The following is a 6,000-nucleotide window of genomic DNA, read 5'->3' as shown; positions in this document are numbered from 1 at the left end:
GTTTCTGCCTGTTAAAGGAAGTTTTTCTGCCAATGTGCCGAATGTTGCTAAGTGCTGCTCATGGTGATTCATGTTGGGCCTCTCTTTAAGTAACAAAGAGTCTGTTTGTAAAGTGTCTGAGGTAACTCTGGTTATGATTTGGTGCTATACAAATAAAATTTGATTGATTGATTGAAACTAAATGTTTTAATGCTGCTCCTAAAGTCTCCACAGACTTTGTGCTTTTTGCCGACAGCTGCAGGAAGTGTTTGCATTTATAAATCAGAATGTGATGTGTGTGCGTGGGGTGGGGGGGGGGCATATGTTTTGGAGAGCAATAACTTCAATTTCCTTCAACAAGGGAGAAAGGAGGAGAGGGGAGTGGAGAGGAGGAGAGGGGAGAGGGGAGGAGGAAAGGGGAGGAGGAAAGGGGAGAGGGGAGAGGAGAGGGGAGGAGGAGAGGGGAGAGGAGAGGGGAGGAGGAGAGGAGGAGAGGGGAGAGGGGAGGAGGAAAGGGGAGAGGAGAGGGGAGGAGGAGAGGAGGAGAGGGGAGAGGGGAGGAGGAAAGGGGAGGAGGAGAGGGGAGGAGGAGAGGGGAGAGGAGAGGAAGAGAGGGGAGAAGGAGAGTGGAGAGGAGAGGAGGAGAGGGGAGAGGGGAGAGGGGAGAAGGAGAGTGGAGAGGAGAGGAGGAGAGGGGAGAGGAGAGGGGAGAAGGAGAGTGGAAAGGAGAGGAGGAGAGGGGAGAGGGGAGGTGGAGAGGGGAGAGGGGGAGAGGGTGAGGGGAGGAGGAGAGGGGAGGGGAGAGGGGAGGAGGAGAGGGGAGAGGGGAGGGGAGGAGGAGAGGAGAGAGGGGAACGGGGAGAGGGGAGGGGAGGAGGAGAGTGGAGGGGGAGGAGGAGAGGGGAGGAGGAGACGCTGTGAGTCTTGACTGCACAAAGCTGTGAACCTCCTCTTCCAGCCTAATGAAGCTGTTGTCTGGGGGGGGCAGAGGGGAGGTGGGGGTGGGGGGTGGACGTGATTTGTCATACAATCTGAATGTTTAGGAGGTGCAGCTCAGAGACCTCCTCTCCATATGTCCTCCTCGTTTGCATCTGAAAGCTGTGTGTGTGTGTGTGTGTGGGGGGGGGGGGGTCCTGTCTCTCTGCATCAGCAGGTTTCAGACAAAACTTTATAAACACCAGAAGAAGAGTTTAACTGCTGCTGGTTCAACAGAAGAAGGAGGAGAAGGGGGAGGAGTCACCAACTCACCTGGAAAAAGGTGAACAGTGACTTCCTCCACCATCATGGCAGAGGTCCTGGCGTGAAGGAGACACAGGTGTGTCCTCCCTCATGGAGCTGTGTGACGTATAAATGACGTCTCTGACGTGTGAGAGGAGCTGAGACGAGCATGATGATGAGCATCACCTGTGTCTGTTTATACAGGGCCATGTAGTACACGATGTACTTACCTGTGTAATGTTGAGTTGTCTCAGATTAAACATGTGCACTCACTGATGACCTTTGACCTCTTCATCGTCATGGTCAATTTAAACCTGAACATCTCTGATCATGATCATTAACCAGTTAAATAATTGTCAGCATGGTTGTGTGTGTGCTTCCTGTTTCACTTCCTGTTTCACTTCCTGTTTCCCTCGATGTGCAAATTAGCCACCATCTTCACCAACGACTTCACCTCTGCTGCTACGAAGCCAAGAGAAGTGTTGTGACCTTTAAAAGAACACACTCAGAGATTGACCACATCCCTCACCAATGACTGTATATAAAGATGGACGACGCGTCTCCATCTGCTCAGTGATGCTAACGAAAAATAAACAAAAATGAACACTTGGACGTAAATCAGCATGATAAGTGTAAACGTGTGTCGACTTTATCAAGTGACATCACAACGTTTCTGTGTCGAGTTTAATCAGAACAAAGAGGCAGAGTGTCGCTGTGTCTCTCTGCCAGAGGAGGAGGAGGAGCAGCAGGAGGAGCAGCATGAGGAGCAGCATGAGGAGCAGCAGGAGGACGAAGGTGAGGATGATGCAGATGGAGGTGTGGGGGGGTTCCGGTGGTCCTGACACCGACACTGAGGTCGTGACCCGGTGACTCTTTGCAGACATCTGTAGCTGCTGCACATTCCCTGACACCTCCCTCGTCCAATCAGAGCCCTGCAAGAATGTATGACCTGCAGCCCTAAGGCCACACCCCCTCTGACACACACACACACACAGTCTCATCAGCATGCATGGCGGTGGTCCTGGCGTGGCTGTGACCTGTGGGGGGGTCACTGATGTATGGCTGCTGCCTTTGTGCCTCCGTCGCTCTGAGACACTAAAGAAGAAGAAAACTTCCTCTACCATAAATCCACCACAGACCCCCCCTCACTCAGTCCCCCAGTCACTCCCCCACCTCCCCCACCTTCCCCCTGCTGGAGCTGCATACAGAATATATGTGTGTGTGTGTGTGTGTGTGTGTGTGTGTGTGTGTGTGTGTTGTGTGTGTGTTCTCATCTTGAAACGCACCTGAGACGTGAAGAAGCTTCAGGTCTGACAAAGAGTTCTTCTTCTCCTGTTGGAGACACGTTCTGTTGACATGTTGTCCCCTTCAAATAAGGAGAACAGGAGGAGAACATGGAGAGGAGGAGAAGAGGAGCATACAGAGAGGAGGGTACAGGAGAACCGGAGAAGGAGAGCAGGAGGAGCAGGATGAAGTCTCTCAGCTGAACTTTGTATGGAAAGAAAGCCAACAGCGCCATCTGCTGGTCAACAACTACAACTACACTGAGAACACTGACTGCTGTTTCGACTACAGTGCTGTCTCACTGTCTCACTGTCTCACTGTCTTACTGTCTCACTGTCTCACTGTCTCACTGTCTTACTGTCTTACTGTCTCACTGTCTCACTGTATCACTGTCTCACTGTATCACTGTATCACTGTCTCACTGTATCACTGTATCACTGTCTCACTGTCTCACTGTCTCAATGTCTTACTGTCTCACTGTCTCACTGTCTCACTGTATCACTGTATCACTGTCTCACTGTATCACTGTCTCACTGTATCACTGTATCACTGTATCACTGTCTCACTGTCTCACTGTCTCACTGTCTCACTGTTGTTACGACCTCACCAAAGGCTCTCAAATCAAAGAGGCCAAACATAATAAAGAGTCAGAGTTTGCCGAAATCAACAAGAATTGATTTATCAAAATTAGAATAACCCACAAAACAACCCATTTCAAAATCAAACCTAAACAAATACTGATGGGCCAGCCAAACCAAACCAAATCAGGAAGACACTCAGACCAGCCCACAAAGGGTCGTAGGATCTGGTGTCTTTCCTCCTTCCCTAAACTTAACCAAAAACTAAACCCTAGTAAAGAAACAAAACCGAAAACTAGACTACCGGTCCCATCAGAAAATAATTAAAGAAAGCACAAAGCACACTCAAATTAACAAAGGAGTAGCTTCAGCTGCTCCTGCTGCTGCTGTGAAGCCATCAGACAAAAAGAGGAAGAGATCGCGTGTTTCTGCCCCTCCCTTTTATGGGCTCTCCTCCATCAGGTGGATCACCCACACCTGAAAGCATTAACAGGGTGAGAACAGACCTTGACACAAACAACCAGTAGGGGGAGCACATGTAACACTGTCTCACTGTCTCACTGTCTCACTGTCTCACTGTATAACTGTATAACTGTATAACTGTATAACTGTCTCACTGTCTTACTGTCTTACTGTCTTACTGTCTTACTGTCTTACTGTCTTACTGTCTTACTGTCTCACTGTCTTACTGTCTCACTGTCTTACTGTCTCACTGTCTCACTGTCTCACTGTCTCACTGTATAACTGTCTCACTGTCTCACTGTCTCACTGTCTCACTGTATCACTGTCTCACTGTATCACTGTCTCACTGTCTCACTGTCTTACTGTATCACTGTCTTACTGTATCACTGTATCACTGTATCACTGTCTCACTGTATCACTGTATCATTGTCTCACTGTATAACTGTCTCACTGTATCACTGTATAACTGTCTCACTGTATCACTGTATCACTGTCTCACTGTATCACTGTATAACTGTATAACTGTCTCATTGTCTCACTGTATAACTGTCTCACTGTATCACTGTATCACTGTCTCACTGTATAACTGTCTCCCTGTCTCACTGTCTCACTGTATAACTGTCTCACTGTCTCCCTGTCTCCCTGTATGACTGTATAACTGTCTCACTGTCTCACTGTCTCCCTGTCTCCCTGTCTCCCTGTCTCACTGTCTCCCTGTCTCCCTGTCTCCCTGTATCACTGTATCACTGTCTCACTGTCTCACTGTCTCACTGTATCACTGTCTCACTGTATCACTGTCTCCCTGTCTCCCTGTCTCACTGTAGTCAAGTCAAAGCTTATTTATAAAGCACATCTAAAACAACCACAGTTGACCAAAGTGCTGAACAGGCTTAAAAGACAAAATCATAAAATGAACAATAAAAACACAATAACTAAGAGTAACATGTGGTCGCATCATTCAAAGCCAGCACACAGAGGTCTTAAGCAAGCATTTAAAAGCTTTCTGGGGTCTGGGCAGTTCTGATATTGGCAGGTAGACTGTTGCACAGGTGTGGAGCAGCTCTGTCTCTTCTGGTTTGAGCCTGGATCTCGGAGCATCCAGGAGCATCTGATGTGTTGACCTCAGTGCTCTGACTGGAGCATGATGGTGCCAGCACATTTAAACTTTTAAAAACAAGTCATGAAATCAAACTGGAGCCTGAAACCGACAGGAAGCCGATGAAGAGAAGCACTGCTGGGACATGATCTTGTCGCCTCTTCCCAGTCAGAAGACGGACAGCCGCATTCTGTACCAACTAAAATGTGGAAAAGGCTAAAAACAGCATAAAAGTTCAACTGTGATCATTCAACAACTGTATAAGATGGCAAAACGCAGAATACAAGTTAAATGGATGAAAGAATTGTGAAAGCAAGTATGAAGTCTCCGCCCACAGCTTGGGAACCGCTGGTCTGAATGTTTAACACTGAAGGAGCTGAGACTGTGACTCAGGTGTGATCCGGTTTGTGGAGCAGGTGAACAGTGAGAACATTGATGTTCAACAAATGTGAGGTGAGTGTGAACAGGCGCAGTGATCTCACTGTGGATCTTTACATCATAAACGGTATATTATTATATTATTTTATAAACTGTATTAAACACTGAGTACATGTTGTTAAAGCACGACCTGAGCCTGAATGCAAGTGTGTGTTCAGTTCGTCCTTCAAAGTTTACTTTTGATACTTTCAGGATAAAAACAGAGAAAGCTTCATCAGACAGAATTAAACTTTATAAATATTCGAAATATTTGACCAACGTGTCGGTCTGGAGTTCTTCCGGGGTCAGATTTAATAAACCGTGCGTCAGTGTGGAACCTCAACTTTCATCTCAGCTACACAGAGGGACCTGAAACTGACTCACCTTCATGAAGCGGTCACAGGAGCAGAATATCGTCTGTACCTGCGGGTCTGTGATCAGCTGATCTGAGGTCAGCCTCACAGGACCCTGTCTTCTTCATGTCTGCAGGTTTGTCATCACACCTGTTACCTGAGCTCATGTGACTCTCCAGCAGGGGGTGCTGTTCCTCCTCTTCAGAAGTGTAGACTATAGTAATATTAATACAATATTCATTCTAATAAGGTAAAAGAATAAGATTGTTTTACAAATATCAGAAACGAAACAGAAAATGATCCTGCAACATAAACACGGTAAAATAAGTGATTTTAAAACCCAGAGTTTGTTAACCCTGAAATGAGGGAAACCTCTGGTTTGCCGTTTCAGAAAGAGAGGTAACTTTAACTCTGAGTTGGTTACTATGGTAACTGAGTCTGTGAACCTCACCTGGTCGGGAGCAGGTTTTCTTCAGGACACTCAGAGTTTCGCTCCGTCTCCTCCCTCTAGAATATAAAACCCTCATTACTTCCTCGTTCATTCAGCCCGTCTCACGCGTGTTTGAGCGGTTACAGATTAACAGAAGAAACGTTGCGTCTCTGTGCTGCTCTG

This window comes from Semicossyphus pulcher, unplaced genomic scaffold (assembly GCF_022749685.1).
Source record: "Semicossyphus pulcher isolate SPU_LCO1_2020_fin unplaced genomic scaffold, fSemPul1.0.p SCAF_2, whole genome shotgun sequence".
Taxonomy (NCBI): domain Eukaryota; kingdom Metazoa; phylum Chordata; class Actinopteri; order Labriformes; family Labridae; genus Semicossyphus; species Semicossyphus pulcher.
This window is presented reverse-complemented; position numbering follows the sequence as displayed.